Raw genomic sequence first — 25,024 nt, 5'->3', positions numbered from 1 at the left:
GAGGATACCCAGGAAAGTCTAGGGACTACTGTCATCATTTCCTTGAGCTGGACATCAGGAACCTTGGGTTTAAGATACTGCCTGTGTCCCTGACTCTTCATGTAGCCTTTGAGTTAATTTCCCTTTCCAGGCTGCAGTTCTCTCATTGTAAAACGAAGGGCTAACAGTCCTAGGGTCCTGTTATTCTGAGATGCACACTCTTCCCAGCAGATCCAAAATGACAGACAGAGTCTCAGGGGTCTCTGACATGGTGCCATGCAGCCCGAGGCTTCACTGACTTCTCGGGGTCCTTGCAGCTCCCACAGCAGGTGGTTGCCATTCCTGGATGTGATGCAATGACATCATCCTTCCAAAAAGGCTGTTTTCAACAAACTTGCATCAAAAGTACAGGACAGGCCGGGCTTCCCTGGTGGCTCAGTGGTTGAGAATCCGCCTGCCGATGCAGGAGACACGGGTTCGTGCCCTGGTCCGGGAAGATCCCACATGCCGCAGAGCGGCTGGGCCCGTGAGCCATGGCCGCTAGGCCTGCGCGTCTGGAGCCTGTGCTCCGCAACGGGAGAGGCCACGACAGTGAGAGGCCCGCATACCGCAAAAAAAAAAAAAAAAAAAGTACAGGACAGGACTCTAAGGCACTTACGATATGCCCGTATCCACTCTCCATTTTTCCATATAACAAAGTAAAAGCATTGTCAGGTGCAGCTAGTCCAAACTCAACTGCTTTACTCTCACACTTTTCTTTTTTTCTTAATGAAACCCAGGAGAAAAGAAAAGAGTGAAAAACTCAGCACTCCTCCCTCTTTTCAAGGGGCAACTCTGAAAACAGAAAAATAGTTAACATTGATTGAACACTTAGGACAGGTCTGAGGTACTGGGCTAGAAGCTTTACATGTCTTTTCTCACTAGATTCTCAAATACCCCCATTTTACAGATGAGGAAATTGAGGCTCCAAGAGCTTAAGTCATCTACTGGTACACGTGGAGGGGCCAGTGTCAAACTGAGGTCTCTAAACTACAGGGTCCACACTCTTGTTCCTACTATCTTCGGCCCAGGTAGCCAGTCCCGTGGACATTGCAAGAGAGCATTCTGCAATCCAGCCTTCCAGCGATGTTTCCAGTAGCTTCAAAGGATTGACATGATTGGCACTTCTGCTGAAAAGCTAGGAGGCATTCTGAAAAATCAATACTGGCTTCTGCAAGAAGCAGCCTTGCCCAAAGCTAATTGAAAGCCATCTCAACATTTTCAGAACTGTGGCCACAGTCATCTGTCTTGTGGCATACCGTGTCCCATCATGCAGTAAATCACTTCCAAATCACACCTACATGTTCACTCATACAAAACAGCAGACCACGATATTTTTTGTCATTGCCCAGTAACTCCTCCACCTAAAACTCAGAGCACTGGTATTATGATTTACATAATAGGCAGCTTGCTGACATTACTATTTTAAAGTACCACTTTTTCAGGGTTTATCACAAGTCATTTTAAATTTCATTTAGCTCTAACTTGTTATATAACTTTCTGTTTGGAGACAATGTCCTCTGCTGCATCAACAAGCTGTGTTGGAAAATACAGTTGTTTGGGGTCTAAAAATTGTTTTGGCAAACTTTGATTCTACCCTTTTAGAAGGCCATAAATAGGGTGGTAATGAAAAAGGGAAGTTATATGGCTTATTGCAAGACATTAACCTGGAAAACTAAAAGATATATATTTTGATATTTAATCTGGATTTATGGTATGGCCTTGAGACTTCAATTTCATTTACCATAAGTGAACCCAAAGACCAAATCATTATTCAGTGTAACTTTGCAAACCTAATGATCATCTACCTCATTACTAGAGACTAGAACTCAGAAAAGAAACTGGAAAATTTGGTGGGGTGGACATCTGTGGTTTGGCCATCATCCAGTAGCTACTCACTCCCACTTCTCCTGGCCACGAAAGCTCCATTTTGCTACCTCCAGAAAGGGTGGGAAGTGAGGTATATGACCCAGGATGAACCCATCAGCACATCATTCCATATGTCTCAGTTACGGGTTCGACAAAACCCCAAATGGGCACTCAGGCCAAAGAGAAGCCAATCCAGGGCTTTGCTTAAGGCTATTAGGAAACTGGACTTTCTGCTAGGCTTGAATGGAAGAGGATGATGGAACTAAAGCTGCCACAGCCATCTTGTGAACATGAGCTCAGAGAGGAGAGTACACAAAAGAACACAGAGGAAGCAAGAGTCAAGAATACACAGCCCAGGGCTTCCCTGGTGGCGCAGTGGTTGAGAATCCGCCTGCCGATGCGGGGGACACGGGTTCGTGCCCCGGTCCGGGAAGATCCCACATGCCGCGGAGCGGCTGGGCCCGTGAGCCATGGCCGCTGAGCCTGCACGTCCGGAGCCAAAGAACCTCCACTGGCTACACCTGACTGCAAGGGAGGCTAGGAAATACAGTCTTTTGGCTGGGAATGTTATGCCCTTGAATAAAACCAGGGTGTGCTACTAAGGAAGAAGGAAAGAAAGGGTGTCGGAGAGGCAATCGGTAGTCTCCTCTGTGGCCTGTTTCGGTTGCGTTTTCTGTGCTCACTATAGAAAACAGAGATCCTATATATGTAAAGGAGTCTACAAATTAAAGATAAAGTAAAAACACACAAGTGTTTGATTTATAAAATCTTTCATTAGGGTAACCTGATTCTCCTTTTATAGCAGATTCATTTGAAATCATTACTCAATCTTAAAATACGGTATCTACAATTAAAAGTGCAGGATCAGCAAGCATGTGCAGCAGCCCAATTTTGCATATTCAGTGTAGTTACTGAAAAAAAAAAGTTGCTAAAAATGTTAAATATCCTAATTTCTTCTTAAATTATAGGGATAAATCATACTACATATTTATGAGTTCAGTGTCTCAAGGCAGGAATTTTTCTGTTTCAAATTATGCCTTACCATCATCAAAAACTCTAGAAACAATAAATGCTGGAGAGGGTGTGGAGAAAAGGGAACACTCTTGCACTGCTGGTGGGAATGTAAATTGATACAGCCTCTATGGAGAACAGTATGGAGGTTCCTTAAAAAAACTACAAATAGAACTACCATAGGACCCAGCAATCCCACTACTGGGCATATACCCTGAGAAAACCATAATTCAAAAAGAATCATGTACCAAAATGTTCATTGCAGCTTTATTTACAATAGCCAGGACATGGAAGCAACCTAAGTGTCCATCATCGGATGAATGGATAAAGAAGATGTGGCACATATATACAATGGAATATTACTCCGCCATAAAAAGAAACGAAATTGAATTATTTGTAGTGTGGTGGATGGACCTAGAGTCTGTCATACAGAGTGAAGTAAGTCAGAAAGAGAAAAACAAATACCGTATGCTAACACACATATATATGGAATTTAAGAAAAAAAGAAAAAGGTCATGAAGAACCTAGGGGTAAGATGGGAATAAAGACACAGACATACTAGAGAATGGACTTGAGGATACGGGGAGGGGGAAGGGTAAGCTGTGACAAAGTGAGAGAGTGGCATGGACATATATACACTACCAAACGTAGGGTGGATAGCTAGTGGGAAGCAGCCGTATGGCACTGGGAGATCAGCTCGGTGCTTTGTGACCACCTAGAGGGGTGGGATAGGGAGGATGGGAGGGAGGGAGACGCAAGAGGGAAGAGATATGGGAACATATGTATATGTATAACTGATTCACTTTGTCATAAAGCAGAAACTAACACACCACTGGAAATTACAGTTATACTCCAGTAAAGATGTTAAAAATAAATAAATAAATTCTTTAGGCAGCTAAAAAAAATTTTTTTAATAAATAAAATTATTTTGAAAAAAAATTATGCCTTAGAATTCTATAGGTTAGTTTAGAAATGATAACAATTATGGGAATCTTTGAATTGACATTTAGTTCTCAGGCGATAGCTTTAAAAACTAGAGAAGCATCTGCTATTAAGAATTTTTTTTTCACTAGTCACAAAGACACATCATACATTAGAGGATATACAGCATGCCAAAATGAGATGCTCTCTGAAATTATTTAGTGTGGCACAGGAAAAGCAAGATAAACAAGAAAACAGTGTTTATTGCACCAAGGGAGATAAGAGACTGAGGAGTCACAAGGCTGGATTGTTAAGACACCCTGCCTTTGGTCTAGAGTCATGTAGGCAACAATAAATGGCCTCTGTAAATCATTTTCATATAATTTCAGAACTGGAAGGAAGCTTGAAAATCACTGAATTCAACCCCCTCACTCTACAGAGGAGAAAAACTTGGACCTAAAAAAACTCTAAGGTTCTACAAGTTCATGGAAGAGCCAGGATCAAAATACAGTTTTCTTTCCTAACGCGTGGCACAATATTCTTTCCACCAACTTCCATTCAGAAGTTACAGAATTAAGAAGTCAACCTGCCAGATGTGCACTGTAATTTACCTCTATGTTGACTGTGAACTCATTCTTAAATTGTATTTTTACAGGTAGGAGGAACTGATTGTAATACCATGACATCTGCCAAGAGTGATGAATGAGAAAAATATACGACGTCTTGCCTCACTGAGCTAAACCAGGCCCAGGGTGTATGGACACACAGAGGCCTTCCTTGATACCAAAGGAAGAGGCTGAGGGGCTGTAAGGGTTAACAGCTGAAGGGACTTTTATTTTCTAGTGGAGGTTAATTCTCTGTTACTCTTTCCTTCAACTGCTTCCCACCTACTGCTGAAGTTCCCATGAAACACTGAGCAGTTCCCTGCAATGTGACCCTCACCAAACATTCAAAACTAAGGTAATCAACAAGTGATGGAAAAGCTAGATCATTTGAAGGTCTCTCTCCAAAGCATCAGAAGACAGAATCAAGAAAAATCTTTCAGAGTGGGTTGGTTTGAATGTACTACAAATAATAAGATGAATCCTTCTTATTAATATACTTTCATCACGTGGCAGCTTGTAAGTATGAGAAATGCAGGAAGTCCCCCACTCAGCAGTTTCTCTGAATAAACCAAGAAGGTATAGACCTAGCATTTGGGAGTAGGAAGAAACCCCAGAGATGGTCTAATAAGTTGAGTTCCTTCGTTTTGCAGAGATTAGGAAGAAAGCTAATAATCTCTGCTCAATCAGGTGTAGGAAAGAGCAGTTACTGTTCTCAAATCATGGCATATTCAGCTGCAGTATGTTTACAAATATATTCTCCTGAAGAGCATCACATGAGGTCTCTAGAACCCATCATTTTCATATAGCTTGACTCATATTTTCCTTTTTTCAATTAAAAGTAAACTTTCTTGGTTCTTATTAGAAAAAGCAGTATATGTTTAGAGTAGGAAATTAAAGATGCACAAAAAAGAATATTTGAAATGCTCATGGATCTTACTACCCAGAGAACCACTTTAAAAACCCTTAAATATATTTCCAGGTCATTTTCTAAGAATATATCCATATATTACCAAAATGTGATCATACTGTGCATACTTGTTTTTTTAAATAATGGGAGTTTATCCCTTAACAATATATGATGAACATCTTTTCATTATCAATATTTATATCATCATAGTAGCCGAACAGTATTTCACTATTTGTAACATAATATATTTAACTAATCTGTCATTGTTGTACATGTAAGCAATTTCCTATTTACCCTATTATGAGCAATGGTGTGATTAACACCTTTGTGGCCAAAACCCTTGCACATATCTCTAATTATTTCCTTAGCATAAATTCCTAGAAATAAGACTTCTGTCACAAAACAGTGAACACATTTTTAAAGGTTTTTTAAAAATACATATTGCCTCCACAAATTGAGTCAATAGTTTACTTTACTTGAGTTACATGCATATCAAGTGCTCTGATCAGTTCAGCACTTCATGAAGAGAAACCATATAGGCTTGGGTTGGTAAAGTGTAATAGATGTGCTATTATCTATAATTCTGATGAGTGTTAACTGCAAACACCTTAATCAATTAGATAATTGTTTTTACTAGAAGCTCTCTTTATATACCTCCAGTCATGTCTGACTTATACACTCCATTTTGACTCTTTCTTTGGAATTTGATGCCTTTTTTCCCCTCCTGTGTAAGTACTCTTTTTTACACACTTACCAATATTCTGAAAGAGATTCTAGATGTTTAGTCCCTGGCAACATTCTTGTAGTGCACTGATTACATGCATCAGCTAGAAAATCTATCATCTAAGTTATGCTCCCAATTAGATGGCAGAACCAGTTTGTAGCTTGACACTTTAAAGAGATGATAAAAACAACACCTGAAGTTCAGGCAAAATTGACAAGCACCTACAAGACTAAAGAGAGGAAGTAGAATGTGTTCTCAGACTGCACATTGTACTTTAAATTTATTATTCATTTTTATTCTACCTGGTTCCAAAAAGGACTTAAAGCAGCTTTTCTTTTTAAAAGTATCTTCTAAATTGGACATTTTCACATCACTGAGGCTGCCAACTTCTTTCCTAACATAAGGATATTCTTCTACCATGACTGCTTGCTATATTTGAAAACTGAATGGCAAGGATATTGTTCTTATCCAGAAAAGAGGAAAAAAAATATAACTCATTATGATCATGATTCCTGCCCGGAAGACCCTCCAAACAGCATGCCCTAGGTATGAGATGCAAGTCTCATAAGAAACCAGGAAGAACTCCATTTCTAGGATGTATGAGAGCTCCAACAAATCACAGAAATTCAGGCCTTTGGGTATTCACTTCTCTCAAGGGACTGTAAATACACAGATCTCCAGCATCTTGACTTGTGAGAACACTGTGAGACCCAAAAACACACAGGGGGGCCTGAGAGCAGGGAAAGCCAGGCCGGGCATCACGGGGAGGAGGGAAGCTTCCACCTCCCCCGGACCAGGTGCAGGAAACACCCATCTCGTGCTCGGCTTGTCTTTCTGAGTCTCCTCTTTCTGCTTCTTCCCAAGTCCTCCCTCTCTTCCAGCACCACCCATCAGACCTCTCGGGGATCTGGCTCTGGTGTCCTGTCCCACATTTTGAAACATGGGGTTTTTCAGCCCGTGGTCTATTTATTTTTTAAATAAGGAAATGGAGATCCTTTTTTAAAAATAAATTTATTTAGTTTATTTATTTATTTTTGGCTGTGTTGGGTCTTCATTGCTGCATGTGGGCTTTCTCTAGCTGTGGTGAGCGGGGGCTACCCTTCGTTGCCGTGCGCGGGCTTCTCATTGCAGTGGCTTCTCTTGTTGCAGAGTATGGCCTCTAGGTGCGCAGGCTTCAGTAGTTGTGGAGTGCAGGGTCAGTAGTTGTGGCTCGCAGGCTCTAGAGCGCAGGATCAGTAGTTGTGGCGCATGGGCTTAGTTGCTCCGAGGCATGTGGGATCTTCCTGGACCAGGGCTCAAACCCATGTCCCCTGCACTGGCAGGCGGATTCTTAACCACTGCGCCACCAGGGAAGTCCCAGCCCATGGTCTTTCTAAATCCTCATCTTTAGACTTGATTTCCACCTCTCTCCCATTGGCCTAAATCTTGCCTGATATCTCCTATTTCAGGGCTGCATGTTGAAAAGCATGGTCCCAGACCCCATGTTATACACTGAAGGACCCTTCATGACAAGTACTCGGTATGTAGTAAACAGAAGACTTAGAAGAAAATTAATTTTGCGTGATTTAGAAAAAAAGGGAGAGGTGTTAAGTGCTACATTAATGTTAAAGAGATTAAAGGGAATGAATATCATTGAACTTACCTGGCATGTTAAAAGTGTTACACTGAGTTTTGCCTATGCTCTAAATACTCCCAGATGCTACCATTTAGGAATAAAAGGATCATTTTCATTGTGAAACCTGGGGTTTTCTGAAATTTAAAAAAAACCCTCAAGACAAACACACAGTGTTTCATCTGAACCAGCAGTATATCCAAGAAGCAAGGGCCAGATTCAACAATAAGACCCACCTAATAGAAAATATCTTATCGACAGCCCAAAATTAACCCTGATGTTTCAGCATTTCACAATCTACACTGGGCCCTTTCAAATAATCATTTCATTTGATACTTCCCACCATTTAGTAAGGTAGGTGTTACTAGTACCACCTCAGAGATGATGAATCAGGCTCCCAGGGGTTACATGATGCACTCAAAGCATTTAGGCAGCTAGTTCAGTAGTTGAGAACATGGGCACTGAGGCAGACTCCCGAGGTTCAAGTCCAGGCCCTGCCCATGCTAACTGTGTGAACTTGGGCAACTAACTTGTTTTCACTATGCCTCAGCATCTACATCCTAAAACACAGACAAATAACAATACTACCCGCCTCACAAGGCCGCTGTGAGGATTAGTTGAATTAGTACATTAACGCGGTTACAGAATTAGTCTGTCTGCGGGTGCCTGCCACACGGTCGGCACTTAAGAAATGTTCACAAAAGGGGGCTTCCCTGGTGGCGCAGTGGTTGAGAGTCCGCCTGCCGATGCAGGGAACACGGGTTCGTGCCCCGGTCCGGGAAGATCCCACATGCCGCGGAGCAGCTGGGCCCGTGAGCCATGGTTGCTGGGCCTGCGTGTCCGGAGCCTGCGCTCCGCAAAGGGAGAGGCCACAGCAGTGAGAGGCCCGCATACCGCAAAAAAAAAAAAAAAATGTCCACAGGACTCAATTCCCAGAGCTAAGTGTTTTAAGGCCAGATGAGGTATTCTTATCTTTACATTGCTTCTATGATTCATAATTTTATCAGTGGAGAAATTAGCAATTTCTCACCAAAGAAAAAGACATGCTAAAAGGAAACCTTGAACTAGATACAATGACTCAAAAAGGAAGGAAAGGGCAAAAGTTCAAGTGTGGCTTCTTAAAAGAACCCCATTTATTTTTGTTTCTGGAAACATACTGCATACCATTTAAGTATTTTCAGTCATTTTAGAGCACAATGAAAGGTCAAGCTAAATGGAAGTAATATTTGTATAGCCCATGGTGACTGTCCGGGAGTCTGTTTCCCATCGCCTGGTCCTGGGTGCGGACAATGAAGCACTTCTAGAGCCGCGGAGAAAGGGGCTGTGCCCCCCACCCCGCCAGTCCTCCCCCCACCCCTGCGCCCACTCCACGCAAGCTCTCGGGCAAGAAAGGAGAACAAAGATGCAGCTGGCAACGCTGGAGTGCTGGAGAAAAGAGCAATTTCACCCAGGGAAGAGGGCTGGGGGAAATGGGCAGAGGAATACTACCAGGACACATTTTCTTGTTTCTAGTTTCCTGCAGCCATGGGGGCAAAAAAGGAGGCTGAAGTGCAAAGAAGGTGGTGTTGGGAGGGCAGAGAGGAACAGAGAGACCGACCAAGATACGGAGATGGCAGAAAGAAAAAGCAGGTGGCTGGAATAACTACCAAAAAAGGACCAGTCTGCAGAAGATACCAAAGCAGCAGAGTCATGGCAGAGAAGTTCTGGAAAAGTAGGCATGTCAGAGGCCCAAAAAGGGGGGGCCACGTAAGGCCAGGAATGAGTGATTGCTCAGTCCTATTCCAGTGTGCAGGAGGAACTGGGAGATGCCCACGGTGGGGCTTTTAGCCGTCATCTATAGATTGCAGTTGTGATGCAGGTTGAGGTTCCTTCCTAGAAATCATACCACCTTCTAAAGCATCACGTGAAGCGTGCTTCTCCTGGCACAAGTGTGGTCTGGAGGGTTCAAAAGTCAAGTGCAGTGTGAAGGAATCCAATTAAGGAACTCAGGGAGTCTCTGACACAAGGGTTACATGTGAAAAAGGAAATCTCCCTTGAAACAGGAACATATTCAGCATTAAAACACAAAGTTATGGACTGTCATTCAGCCCAGAAGTTCTGCATGTCACAAATGTAAAAATAATGATTACATTTGTATAGCACTTTAAAGTTTACAAAGAATTTTTATAAAAGTCTGTCCCACATGGATGCTTTTCATGCCCCAACATGACTTGTTCTTCGTATTATTATGAGTCCCTAAGAATTGGCTTTATGCTACTGCAAACACTTTTTTTTTTTTTTTTTTTTTTTTGCGGTATGCGGGCCTCTCACTGTTGTGGCCTCTCCCGTTGCGGAGCACAGGCTCCGGACGCACAGGCCCAGCGGCCATGGCTCACGGGCTCAGTCGCTCCGCGGCATGTGGGATCTTCCCGGACCAGGGCACGAACCCGTGTCTCCTGCATCGGCAGGCGGATTCTCAACCACTGCACCACCGGGGAAGCCCCTGCAAACACTTTTTAAAATCTATAAATACTACTCATAGAATTTTATCTAAAGTACTATACATAATAGGCAAACAGTGGGTTCTAGGTACTGAATCTATTCTAAAATATCTACTACTTTCCCAGAATGACTAATTAAATATAATTTACATTACCTGAACTAGGTGTAAATATTGCAATACTCTGCACAGACCATTAAGAATATTTCATTAAGAGAAGTTTCTATATTTCCAAACCCTCAGATATTCTAAAGGGGTACTATAGGTGAAAGACCCCTCAAGGGTCTTTAAAAATAGCTCTTCATAGCATAAACAAGAAGCCTGCTATAAGGTAATGAAGAATGATGGAATAAAAATGATTGTGGCCTATTTCCACAAAGAAGCAAGGAAAAAAGAAAACAAGCTAATATTACTCCCAGTTTGCTGAGTTAAAATGAACTGTTTTGTCATTAGGCAAGTGTCTTATTTACTCTTTGCCCTATATACAATAATAACATGTTGTTGAGAGTCAAGAGTTCACATTGGCATTTTTTAATTTAGGAAAAAGGGGAAATTGTAAACCCTAAAGAAATTTTTCCGGTTGACCCAGTTGAGCATGCCTGGAGGGTGATGTGTACTTTGTACCCAAATCTATATTAAATGTTCTATCCTTTAGGGACTTCCGTGGTGGGGCAGTGGTTAAGACTCCACCTGCCAATGCAGGGGACATGGGTTTGAGTCCTGGTCCAGGAAGATCCCACATGCCGCGGAGCAACTAAGCCCGTGAGCCACAACTACTGAGCCTGCGCTCTACAGCCTGTGAGCCACAACTACTGAGCCCACATGCCACGACTATTGAAGCCTGTGTGCCTAAAGCCCGTGCTCCGCAACAAGAGAAGCCACCACAACGAAGAGTAGCCCCCGCTCGCCACAGCAAGAGAAAGCCCGCGTGCAGCAAAGACCCAAAACAGCCAAGAAAACAAAAACGTCCTGTCCTTGAGATACAAAGATAACATTTCTGACCCACAGTCAGCAGAGCATTCACGTTGAGGTTCTTTCTCTCAGCTCTGACTATAAATTTGTGCTGATTTACCCTCTTTTGGTCATCTGGTTTCCTATGTTACTGACAGCATACATTTGGGAGACAGCTGCCTGGCATTGCGAGAGAAGTTGCAGCTTGGAGGAAGGAAGTGAAGCAGCGAGCTAACCCTTGGTCTTGGCACTGGGCGCTTGCCAACTGATGTATTAAAAGCAAAATTCTATGAAGTTGGGCTTTCCTGGTGGTGCAGTGCTTGAGAGTCCTCCTGCTAATGCAGGGGACATGGGTTCATGCCCCGGTCTGGGAGGATCCCACATGCCGCGGAGCGGCTGGGCCCGTGAGCCATGGCCGCTGAGCCTGCGCGTCCGGAGCCTGTGCTCACAGTGGGGGAGGCCACAGCAGTGAGAGGCCCGCGTACCGCAAAGAAAAAAAAAAATTCTATGAAGTTGAAACTGATACTGTCAGTATGGTAAGAACTCTACAAACCTATTTACATTAAGAAAAACTGTGATAAGCTAAAACTTTTTACTGGATATGCTAACTTCTGGAGTAAATTAAGCCTCCTGGAAGGTTGTATCAGTTCCTTTTATATTGCTGAGTATTCAGGTTGTTCCAAGTTTTGGTTTCTCCAAGCCCTTATTCTCCATCATACTGGAAGGTCCCAGTCTACTAAATTTGGATACTGATTCCTTGATCAGAAGTAATGTGGCCCAGAGTATATCTGGCCCAACATATAAATCACCAATATACAGATCACAGAAAGACCTACGTGAATGTATTCCTTCATTCAACAAATACTAATGGAACATGTCTTATGTATCAAGCAATAGTCACAGCACTGGAAATACTAGTTAACAGAACTTACAGTCAGCCGGTGGTCTACCATGGAGCTAGCTGAATATATCATGTACCATTTTGCTAAATCTTTGAGCAGACCATAGAGAAAGAAGAAGAAGAGAGAACATCAACTCATTACCAGAGAGCAAGCTTGGAGGACAAAGCCACATCTCTCCTATTTGTTGATTTCCTCTCCCTAACTGTCACTCTAGGTGAGCTACTGCGTGCCTCTTAACTGGCTGCCAGAGCCCTCTTCAAGCTCTTTTCAGAAAGCTTTGCAGGGCTTCCCTGGTGGCGCAGTGGTTGAGAATCCGCCTGCCGATGCAGGAGACACGGGTTCGTGCCCTGGTCCGGGAAGATCCCACATGCCGCGGAGCAACTAAGCCCGTGAGCCATGGCCGCCAGGCCTGCGCGTCCGGAGCCTGTGCTCCGCAACGGGAGAGGCCACAACAGTGAGAGGCCCGCGTACCGCAAAAAAAAAAAAAAAAAAAAAAAAAAAAAAAAAGAAAGCTTTGCAGAAGTCTTATAAACAATTTTGCTATTCCAGAAAATGGTAATGCTCAAGGTACTCCTTCAAAAAAAAAAAGGAAAATTCCTTTGAGATTTTTGTCTCAGTAACTAGGAATGCAATTAGGCCTATGCTTGGCACTTTGTTAGTTCCCAGAGCCAAGAGATCTCAGGGTTAGGAGAACAAAGCTACCAAGATGCCTTAGCTATTGACTATGGCTGGCCCAAAATTCAAGAGTTGCAGCCTGAGAATGTTTTACCCCTTTACTTTAATTTCCCATTTAAGTAACTTCCAAATACCAACGCTTAGAGGACCTAGAAGGCAAAATCCTTTCCACTACTTTATTGAAAAAATTATGTATGCTGTGATTTATTGCTAATGCTGGTCTTTCAAAGCATTAGTCAGGACACCTGCAAACTTTTGGACAACAGCTGTCAATACGAGTTTAACATTTCATGGGTCAGCACTTAAAATCTGACAAATAATAAATCATCCTTATAACCTCACCAATGTGAGGCACTGAGTTGGTAATCTATTGAGTTGGTTTAAAAAGTATAAACCACAGATTACATTATAACTCAGCACTTGAGAAAATGGAGACTGAGTAAATAATGATTGTTGTTACCACTTCTTTCTTCGGTGGTACTCTTTCTCAAAGAAAGAACTTTTCTTTTTACATAAAGATACTTCACTGTCTGTTAACAACATAAAATTTGGTTATTACATTATGTGTATGTGCTTTAAAAACAAAGAATTTCTGCACTCTTTATAGCTATAGAGTGAATGTTCCAAAGGGGACAATACTCTATTTAGGACTTGCCAGGGCAATATTTGATAGCAATATTTAACTTGTTTTGGAAGATATGCATCGATTTTTCAGGGATATAAACATTTTCATCATTTCCATTATTAAAATATTAAAAGTAATTGCTTGAGCCCTGGTAGAACAAATGCTATGTATCAAATACCCACTGGTGTGAGGAACAGCTGGATACGTCTGTCTAGAAATGGCTGTGATGTATTCAAATATACTTTAATAGGTTTACAAGAGAAAAAAACTGAGGTCCTTTAGTGATATGATGACTTGCCTGTGGTACACAGTCTCTGTGTACCTCTCTTACCTTCTTTCCACATTGGCATAGAATTTTAGGTCAAGTCAGGCTGTCAGTGAAGACAGCATCGGCATTCGGAATCCTAAAATTCATTTAATTTCTAACCAGAGGTAAAGCAGCAGCTAAAGGTAGAAGTGGAGTCGAACCTTAGAGAAGCAGCCTGGGCAAAATGACCCCTTGGGACCTACAAAGAGTTTTCAACATCTAATGAAAGTGATTTCAACTTCAGTGTTCACCTCAAGAAAAATATGAGAAGCCCAGACTCAGTTAGGTGCATTGACATTTATTGAAGAAAAAGCTCATATCTACTTCCGTATTTAAATTTCTTTGATTCCTTTTATTCAAACCCCTTGAAGAGAGTTGAGTCATTAGCAACTATAGAAACATTAATACCAGTGGTAGGCAGAAGCTCACAGGGATGCCTGATTTCCTGACATGGCCCAGACATGCAGGGCTAGAGCTCCCAGGAACCTTGTCTATCCTATGGGACCTTTTCCCCTCACCTGAGGCTGACTGCTCAAAAGGCGGTCATCAACCTAAGTTGGATAAATTAGGTTCCCTCTTCTTGGAGCCTCAGACTTTGAACTATGAACCCCAGCGTGTAGACGTCATCAGGACTCCATCACACTGAGAGCAATGCCTTAGAGAAGAGGCCACAAAGCCCTATGTCGAGTCTGCAAGGCCTTCCCTGGTGGTGGCCCTTCGTGCAATTGGAAGGTTCTACCATCCCTTTAATGCTATAGATGCCCCAGGATCCTGCCAATAAAACAATTCAAAAATAATTCTGTTTTGGTTTAAGCTAGCCAGTCAGTTTCTGTAGCTTCCAATCAAAAGAGCCTTGTAGGTTAAGGACGTTAGTACTTTAATAAGAAGGTACGTTTTGTTAAAGGTGAAGTAGAAGGGACAGGACCGTAATTCCTTCTGTTTGTAGGAAACTCCATTTTACAGATGCTCTCACATGTGATCACTGTCAGGGTCAGCGAAGGGTTGCTATTATCCCCTCAGGAGAGAGAAGAGGCAAGGACAGCTCGGAGAGGGTACTGCGTCTGTGCTGTGGCTTGATTGCTGGCAAGTGGCTGAACTAGGCTTAGAACCAGGTCTCCTGACTGCCGGTCAAGCACCCTTCCCACTACACCTTGGTGTGTATGTATATATGTAATCATAAAGGAATCTTACAGGGAATATAAGCAAAACAGAAAAACAGAGCTATTCTGAGTATATACATCTTTTCATTTTTTCCTACCCAACTCCAAACCAAGGGCTTGGGGAAAGTCTTAATAAAGCAAAAAAATATAAACTATTGCCTTATGATGATATTTGTCAATAAAAACATTAAGACCAAGAAGTGCCTCTTTTTGACACGGATAGTAAGTTTACCTTCTCCTACACATTTTAACTATTAGCAGGGAGTAGCCTTTGAACTACAAGACAGTAGGGTCCAAGGTATTTTCATCTTACATGTTTGAACAAAAAAAGGTTTGGCTGTTTGTTTACGATTCATATATATGTATTATTGTACTAACTATATATAATCATTTGTTACGATTCATATACACGTATTATTGTATATACATTATAAAACATTAAAAAAATAGAAAAGAATGACAGAATTGATGTACTATTTTGCTAACCATGATGTCTCAAGTCAAATACACCCAGGACGAGATTCATGACTAATTAAGCACAGTGGATATAAATCTGTATGTCTTCCAGATAATTTAGAATTTTGGTGGCCAGCTTCTTTCAAGATCAGGTTAGATGAGCACTGTCATTACCTCATAACAGGGCTGACAGAGTTCATGTTAAACTTCGACATTTTCTTGTTGCTTGCAATATTAAAACTATCTTCAATTTATGGGAACTCTTTGTAGAATCTTTTTAAGACTCTGTGAGGGTTTGTGAAAACTAAAACATAGAATTTGTAAATACAGTTGACCAGGCATGATATATTCCACAAAATAACCAAAGCAGATGAGCCAGAGGGGAAGCCACTGTGAATAGGAGGCCTCACCTCCCTCCCTCCAGGTGATACTCAACCATTTGACACGTGGACCCAGGAACGATGCCAGTGCCAATATAGTCACCATCTGTTATCATAATGTTTCATGATAATAAAATGAATGTAAATGAAAATTCTAATCAATGTCTTTCTCAACCAAATGAATCTTCTCAAGAGCTCCCTGTGGAGCTGGATTGGACCTTAGTTTTTTTAAAAAAAAAAAAAAAAAAAAAACTTAAGAAAGGTAATTCTAGTGAATCACTTGGAAATCAATTTTAATATAAACTAACTCTTACGTAGCCATGAGGAAAGCTCATTAAATTACTAGATTTATCTTTCCCTAGACTTTCACTCCTGCACACTGACTAAACTTGAACCAAGACATTAAATGCATTTAACTTTGTTAAAAAATAGTTTGAAAATATCCAATGAATTTACTGAAGCCAATACCCCCGAATCTCCTCTCCCCGCCACATATATATTTTTTACATACTGTAATTGCATTTTTCCTTTTAATGAGGGCCAATATTGTGTCTACTGAGAGAACAAAATGTTCATTCAAATTTTAAAGCAATTTTGCACCAAAAGGTTTCAAGTTAGCACTCATATTGATCAAGCATGGAAAGCCAAAAATGTTAATCCTGAGCTAAACGGAGGAGTACAAATACAAACAATAGAGATTAATTCCAACCTCAGAGTCTCCAATGTTTCATTACCATCATGAGGGATCTCCAAATGGACTACATAAATGGGACATACTTAGATGGCAATATTGTGGCACCAGCAAATCCGCTCCTCAGTCTCCCACTGTCTTATTGACAAAAAGCAATAACTAGCATCTATGATAACTTAGCCAGGCACTGTCTGCATATTAGTTCTTACATGCAGTGCCATTTGAACCCTTAAAACAACCCTTTGAGATAGGTACTATTATCCTTCCCATTTTACAAAAGGAAACTGAAGCCCGGAGAGGGAAAGTAACTTGACCCAGGTCCCATGGCTCTAAGTAGTTGAGTTGGGAATCAAACCCGTTCCTGGTGCCTCAGTTCACACTCTACTGCCTGGCAACATGTTAGTTTTGTTGTTGCCATTTTTCTTATAATTTTGATAACAAGAAGAATAGTTCTTTAAGACCAGGGCAAATATGTGAACCAAAGGGGGAAAAAAAAATCTATGTATGTTTGTTTTTATCGGAAAATTTTGTGGAAATAATTGTAACCAAGCAACTCTAATTCTGGGAGAACTAATTCAGAAATGAATTAAGGGATTCGATGGATACCCAAATTAGTCATTAGAGCTTGAAGATCTGGAGTTCTGGTCTAAATCCAGCTTCGGCACTTGCATCCAAAATAAACATGACCAGATAAGTACCACAGCTCACAATTAAAATGGATTTATATGGCTTATGCGTCTATATAGGAGAGGTCGCTTCCTAATTGAATTCGGACACCTCTTCAGTTACTGTGGGTTTCATTTGCCATCTCCCTGTTCTTTTGTGACTGCCAGCAATAGGATTATGCTGAGGGAGAAATCATTTCAAATCAGTGATGTCTGCACGATGAGCGTAAAAAGATAAAAGTAAAGCCTTTGAACTGTAATTAGAAAATTCCTTAAGTGTGCTCATGTGACATGTGTTTGAGACTACAACTGACTGGCAAGATGAGTTACAGAACGGACGTCCAATGTCACTGTTCTGGGATGAGCAGCCAGTAAAACTGGCGTTCCAGCATGAGACAACTGTAATCTTTCGCAGGCCAAAACATTCCTGCTTTGCTACATCTAATATAATTAGTGACAGACAGCTGGAGGCATCTCATTCTCCTGACAAAAATATGATCAGAATTGTTTTCAGTTGGTACATCTTTCCATCAAGCTGTTTGTTGCCTTCCAGCGGAATAATCAGCGTTTCTGATTATCTGGTACATTCCAAGAAAACAGGAACTGACTGTGCCCTTGCTTGTCTGATGGGGAGAAGGCTGCCAGAATTTACATCATGACTCTTCAGTTGCCTAATGGAAAGAAAATCTAAGGGGTGTGTGTGTGTGTGTGTGTGTGTGTGTGTGAAAGAAAAACTAAGGTGTGTGTGTGTGAGAGAGAGAGACAGAGAGAGGAGGAATCAGCCAGTAGTTTCCATAATAATTCTCTTTGAACAACAATAAAGAAAATGTTTTCGTGGTGATTCGGATTTCAGATATGAGGAAGTAAAGTATTCTATTCCATTCACGGAAAACAACCAACTCCCACCAACGTTAATGGCTCTTTGCAAAAAGTTACAGTCATCTTACTACCGAAGTCTCAGGGTTATGTAAAAAGAATCAAGTTTAAGCATTCATGGAAACATCCAGGTGCAATAAGACCTCATTATTTTGGACTACTTCAATTTGGAATTTACAATCACTTGACAGGATCTAGACCAGAGGTGATCTTTTCACAGTGAAAAATGGCTTGCTAAGCAAATTACTTTAAACAAGCAAGACTGCTGGGGGGGAAAAAATAAAAATAAAAATATTTTTGTAAAGTATGAGGAACGAAAAATAACAACATGCTTCCCCTGCAACAAACACTCGTGATGAACCCAGTCAAATACCAAGAACTGATAACAATAATAATTACCATTTAACTGAATGTCAATCTTATATAGTCCACTTTACACACATGAGCTAGAAATATCCCAACAACTCTGCAGGATGGGTATAATCATCCCCATACTAAAGAGAAGGAAACTGAGGCTGAGAGAGGCAGGTGACATGCAGAGACCGTACAATTACTAGGCAGCAGAAGCAAGAGGCAAAGCCAGGCTGTCTGGCTCAAAAGTCTGTGCCCTTCCACTCCCACTCAATGCTGAGTGAGCACTGACGACTGCAAGCCAGACTTCCAGATTCACTGGACCAAGTCCTTCAACAAGAGCAAAAATGGTTATCACTTCAAGGAGGGAAAGCCAAGTAGCCTGGCCCCGGAGCCCACCACTCTTAACCATAATTCCTTTCTGCAATACAACAATCTCTATAAATAAAGACTTTTTTGCCCTGGTACTATGAAGTATTTCGCATGCATGAAACTACAGAAATCCACAGAAACGTTGATGTAGGTGATGCAGGTGGAGAAGGCACAGGTGGGTGCGGGAGGATTGCTTCCAGTCCTCTGCTCCTTGCCTCCATCCCCCACCCCCCATCATGAGCGACTTGTCTCTTCGGTCTGTACACCTATACAGGAGCTCTCTGGTGCTAAAATCCTGAAAGGCTGGCAGACTGTGACAAGACCTGTGGGAGTCAGCTGTGAGTGCAGGGGGAGGCAGCCATGTGGGCAGCAGGAGGATACAGAGAAGGGAGAGATCATCTCTACTTACCTGGGAATCCACGGAGATATTCCTGACAGTGGTCAGAGTCTGGAGTGCTCTAGGAAAAAAAAGAAATTTGGGAAGTCAGATCTCACATTTCAAAGCCACACCCCTCATCTCCCTCACACCCACACCCAAGCACAGGCTCTGGAGTCAGGCAGACAAGGAATTGGGTCTTAGCTGTGACTTAAAGCCTCAGTTTACTCAACTGTAAAATGGGGGACAATATCAGTAATAGTAGCTTCCTCACAGAGATGTTGGGAAGACTGGATAGTATATAATTTGTGCAATGAATCTGGCACACACAATAGTGATATTTTAGTAACAACAGCTAACATTTATTACTTTCTTACAAGGTGCTTGGCGTTGTTCTGGGGCTTCAATGGCTTAACTCTTCGATACTCTGAGGTAGGCACTATTACCACTGGCATTTTACAGATATAGAAAATAAGGCACCAAAAGGTGAGAGCACCTGTCTCATAAAAATATACAAGGCAAGTGATGGAGCTGGGATTCTGTGACCATCTGACCACAGGGCCTGGACTCTAAACCACAGGGATATCCTGCCTAATTTATCACAAATAAATGTTAGTTACTGTTATTATTATTGCTGTTTCTGTAATGATCTCCTTTCCAAAACATAGCCTGTAATATCCACACAAGCCCAGGGAACTCACCATTCAGCTAGTGACCACTTAGGCAGAGAGACAGGTGCTGGGCCCCTAAGTCAACCAGGCAATCACTCACTAAGTCAACAATCTCTTCAAGTGTTCCCTTAGAATCCCTCTGCATCCGTTGCTCTGCTAAGCACCGCGTGGGGCTTCAAAGGCTCTTGGTCACTGATCCTGCAAGGTCAGTTCAACCTCCATGAAACAACCGGGGAACGAGGACAGGAGGGAGCACTGAGAAGGACGGGACAGGACCTCAGGACGCTGGATGCGGTGCCTGGCTTGGCGCCATCTCTCCAGGTGACCTTTTCCAAGTCAGCTGACCTCTCCGGTTTTCATCTTTAACTGAGAGGACTGACCCAGAGGCCCTTAAGCCCTGATATTCGAATCCACCGTTCTATTCTGACTCTCTTGTCATCAGACTACCTTTCCTCAAAACAGTCCATTTCTGCGAGAATGTATTGTAACCCTTCGTTTCTCTAACACACGGACTGAACACAATGCCACGCACTGCGAATAGTGCCCAGGATTAAAACCCAAGACAAAGCCTACACTTTGTAATGAGCTCTGAGAGCATGATGAAGTCTTACCACAGGAAATCTCGGCCATCGGAAGACCAGAGAAGAGGGCAGCCCTTAGGACACCTGTGCATGCCCGGTGGGCCCCCATCGGAGCCCTGGGTGTGGCCCCGAAGGACTCTGAACCAATCTCAGGACCCCGGGTCCCGGTGTCCCAGCAGTCTGGGAAGGGGGTGCCATGCTAACCTTATGGGGCAGATAAGAATGTCTGTGAAAAATAAGGCAGAAGCCAGACAACCAGGGAGATGCTTGAGCTGAGGGTTGGGTTTGTTTTCTGAAAGTAACAGTGTTGTGTGCAATAAGCCAAAGAGATGAGAACTCAGCTGGCACTTAATTACTTGACTTTCTTCACTTTGATAAAGCATACCAATGGCCATTGTGATAGCGATCTTTTATGTACGTGTGTGAGAGTGCGCGTGTGTGCCTGCTTCTTTGCGAAACACTTCGACAAAAGATGCTACCGACTTTATTTAAAGATCAGTTCATCACACTTAAGGTATATTTGCTTTTACAGAAACTCCTTGGAGGGAAATAATTCAGTGAGTAGAATATTTCCATTAAAAAGAAACTGATTTTAAAACGTGCTTTTCAAACTTTTGACAAAAACAATTCTTTGATTTTCTTTATGTACCACAAAAGGCAAACATTGTTGTGTGGACAATGTAACAAATAACATGAGTTGTCAAATGAGACATTAAACATTTACTGATTTAATTTTTAATAAAGACTTTTAAACATAACCCAAAATGTCCATCAATCTTTGACATGGGAGGAAGTAGCATTTTGGTAAATTCCATCTCCTAACACAACTGAAGTCACAGAAGATGTTTATGGTTCTTGGAGAGGGCAATGATGGTATTCTTTACAGGATGGTCAAATATTTGCAGCATATAGCTTTAGAAGGCACAAAAAGGTAGAACATAAAAATGTATTATTTTGACAGGTATTTGGCTAACAGATACACCCTCTTTGCTATGTCTCTACCAAAGTACCCAGTGCATGGGAGTCTACAGAGAATTTAGTTCCTAAATTGGCTGCAGAAATGTTTTAAGCAATGGCAACATTGTTAGAGAACATGAATAAACTTCAAGGATGACAATTCTGAGGAACAATACCCTCTTGGATATATAAATTATAGCTTTCTTAAGCCTAGAAAGAAAAATAAAATAAAAGTTCAGTAGTGATCATCCCCAGGGTGAAGAATTATGAGTGATTTTTTTCTTTATAATTTTGTCTGCTTTCCAAACTTCCTATAATGAGCACGTGTAACTTTAACAATTTGAAAAAAAAAAAAATCTTTTTACACTCTCAAGATTCCTGATGTAAAAAGTGAAAAGCCTTTGGAACCAGACAAACTTGGGTTCAAATCCCTGCTTATACCCTTTCTAGCTTGGTGCCCTCAGATAAGTTACTCAGCAGCCGAAGTTGAACATGAAATGGAAATAATAATACATGCTTAAAGCATCATTTTGACTGTTAGAGGTGAGATACTGTAAATGCTTAGCACAGAGTAGGAGCCCAATAAATGACAGTCACTCTTCCATTTATAGTACACAGGCAAGAGAAGTTAGGTTCTTCTGATAACAGTAAATAAATTCGTTGGTGTTTATAAATTGATGCTTCGGGCCATTTGTTTATGGAAACACTGAGTTTTTATTACGTAATTTTCAGAAATTTTCTAACAATTAAAAGTTCAGGAAAAGAGTAAGTAAGAGGCTTCCACCTCACTCTCCCTTTCATCACATGGATTAGATTCCTACAGTCTGAGACTCTTGGGTTTACTGGTATTTGCCACTTTGCGTCTGTGTTCAGAAATCCTCTGGTTGGGATGGGAGTTGGGGGAATGGGTTACAGCAAACCCTTTAGAGAAAAGAGAAAGAAACCACAGCTACCACAATCAAGAGATTTTCCATATTGCCATTCCTTATGATGAAAGTGAGCAAAATAAACGATGGGATTGCTTAAATGAAGGGCGAGGGACTAGATCAGAGATTCTCTGGCTTTTCTTTTTTTTTTTGATGGTAGTTATGTTGATATTTTCATCCTATTCATGTGAAAGTAGTTCAGTCAAGTAGGTTTATGATAAAATACAGGTACTTAACAAAATATGGCTGGTGGGGGTATGTTGCCCTTGGTTATATGTTGCTGTACCTGACTACAGCAAGAAATATTGATTTAACTGGCTTTAATATCAAGTCAGGTATTTGTTGACACATGGAAATGAAAAATATCAAGGAAAAGCTTGATATATAGGTCAAATCCCATTTCAACTCACTCCGAGAGACTGTCCAAAGTCTTCTGCTGCCCTAAGATCGTGTTCTAAATGATGCTTGTCCCAGTCATAGATAACAGGACTTCTCATTACAATGGGATTTGCTACATAAATGAAGACTGGTATAGATTTTTAAGCAGTACAGTTTATTGTAGAAAGTACAGCTCAAACAAACAAACAAAAATCATTGCATGCTTAACCTCCCCCTCTCTCTCAACCCTGGGGGCATATCTTGCTTTCTACCTGAGGTGTGAACTGTTCCCTCCTTTTCAATGTTTGATTGCTTTTTGTTCCTCTCACTTTGCCTAGTACAGAGCAGACGCTCAAAAAATAGCTGATGAAGAAATGAGCTGAATGAAATGCGGTACCAAAGCAAATCAGGGAAATTCAGAATAGTTTCCTGCATAGAAGGAGAAACAAAATTTAGAAATTGATTCAAGATGAGTATAGCAAGCAGGGTTAGCATTCCCAGCTAGCGGGCTCAAGGAGTCCGGGGGCTCCGTGGGCCCTCTGTTGGCTCCCTACTGCTAAGTGTTCACAGGGGTTTGTATAAAACATCCAGCACTTGGTTTACCCACACCCCGCCAATCTCCGAGGAATGCCACGGAGACATTTCAGTCATTAAGTACCTGAAGCACCTTCATAAGGGTCCTACAGTGAGCCCAGGCTGGGGTGGCCAATGAACAAATTCTGTCCTTTTGAAGGACAGAGAGAAAGGGCCACCGCGACCACCTGGGAGGCAAGAAAGGGCAGGGAGGTTAGCCGGCAGCAGCCCCAGGGGAAAGAGAATGAGCGCAGCCCCTGGGGTGGGATTGACTCTCTGGCAGCAAGACTCAAAAGCAGTTTCTGAGCCTTTGCCTACATTACCAGGGCTGGGGGGAAACCACAGGAGACTTCAGAAAAGTATGCGTGATGTCCAGTGTCAAAATTCCTAACTTCTTCTCTTTCATCCTCCCCTTTGGCAAAATGATTGCTTTTAATAATCAAAGAGTTTCCTATAATTGTTTATAATGCAACCCTGTTGGAATATGCTTTTCTATCTGATAGTCTTTTATTGTGAGCCTTTTTTTAGTTGAAAGCTAAAATGATGCATCAAATATACAACTTTTGCTTCTATCTTGGAACAACATAATAGACCTAAATGGCTATTTTTATAAAGGTCTGTACTGTGTTCAAAGGAACCACCTATTGATGCCAAGGGCTTCCTCCCCTCATCGAGGGATGTGCCACGGGAGTGAGTAGTTAAGCTCTGAGAGATGCCAAGCTCGCTGGGCACTGGGGGCTTCCTGGGCAGAGAAAGGGCCTGTCCCTTTATTATTGGATAGAGTATAAGCAAAGAGTTAGGAGGGTCTGGTGAGGTTAGCCCCAGGAGTGGTGTATTTTTTACATATATTTTACAAATATTCCCATTATTCATTTGAAAATATTTTAAAGGGTAAATCGGCTTCTCCTTGGGAGGCATGACCTGTGGCCATTAATTAATAACTTGGGAGCTAACCATGAAAGCACTTTTGAGTTCACCCACTGGTTTGCTCAATGCATTTAATCCTCCCTTTGACCTTTGTGCAGGAGTCATTATCTCTGTGTGAGAGCAGAGCAAGCCGGGGCTCAGAGACAGTAAAGCACTTTGCCTAGTGTTAGACAGCTACGGAGCGAGCGCAGGATGGAGCCACAGCTCGGATTCCATCCACAGATTCACAGCCTATCATCTTGTGCACAGTTCGACCTACTCACTAGCTGTGCAGCCAGCCCAAACTGAACTCGCTGGGCCCTTCCCACCTGCAAACCACGACGGGGCACCTACTCTCCACAGGCCAAGCTGGTGGGCGTGCTGTGTCGATACAAACCTTCTTAGTCATTGGGCTATGACGGACACTGTTTCTCCCTTGTAAGAACTAAAATGACTGAAGAAAAACTGGGACATTTCTAAGGCAAATGTGTAAGCTCAAGGGCTATGAAAATTCAAGAACTCAAAAACCAAAGATAATTTCCTTGACTAGACAAGCGTTGGGTATAAGCTCTGCAACAAAGTAGCTCTTGGATATGAAATATTACTACTAGGGGGTTTATTTCTTTCATTTTTACTAAGAACTGAAACCTACAAAATGACAAACCAGGATTACCCTATTAAAAGACAACTTCAATTGCTCCTTTGTTCTAAGAAACTGTGTGTTGGGTACTGACTGGCAATACCTTATACCTTGATTTTCATATTAATTATGCATTTTTCCTTCAAAAATCGACTGCCACACTACACGCTGTGAGTCAGATTTGAGAGCTGCCAAGATAAATGTTCCGAATGGCTGACTTTTTAAAGACAACCTGTCAGTTCACCAAATAATTCTTTGGGGGTTTGTCCCAGTAAATGTTATGTCTCCCCTATACCTATACTTATACCTACAGCAATTGTTACAGCTCTTGCCTGATGTAGCATCTTACAACTAAGGCTAAAGATTTTTCCTTTCAACCCCTAATATACAAGTAATGAAACTTATAATCCCTTTTGACAGAATCAATTTACTTTGGCTGTTATTGTTTAATTCCTATAC

At 41.8% G+C, this 25,024-nt stretch overlaps 1 protein-coding gene across 6 annotated transcripts in view; it reads right to left on the bottom strand.

The window, feature by feature from the left end:
- The window catches only part of SPATS2L (spermatogenesis associated serine rich 2 like), a 168,697-nt gene that overhangs the window by 127,576 nt on the left and 16,097 nt on the right, over nucleotides 1-25,024 (bottom strand). For all 6 annotated transcript variants that reach the window (XM_067026520.1, XM_067026523.1, XM_067026522.1 and 3 more), the window contains exon 2: nucleotides 18,967-19,015. The gene's annotated coding sequence lies outside the window, so the exon portion shown is untranslated. The remainder of the gene's footprint in view (nucleotides 1-18,966; nucleotides 19,016-25,024) is intronic.

The sequence above is a fragment of the Kogia breviceps genome, chromosome 2 (genome assembly GCF_026419965.1).
Source record: "Kogia breviceps isolate mKogBre1 chromosome 2, mKogBre1 haplotype 1, whole genome shotgun sequence".
In the NCBI taxonomy this organism is placed as follows: Eukaryota; Metazoa; Chordata; class Mammalia; order Artiodactyla; family Physeteridae; genus Kogia; species Kogia breviceps.
The sequence above is the reverse complement of the archived record's forward strand: the minus strand, read 5'-3'. Positions and strand labels throughout refer to the sequence as shown.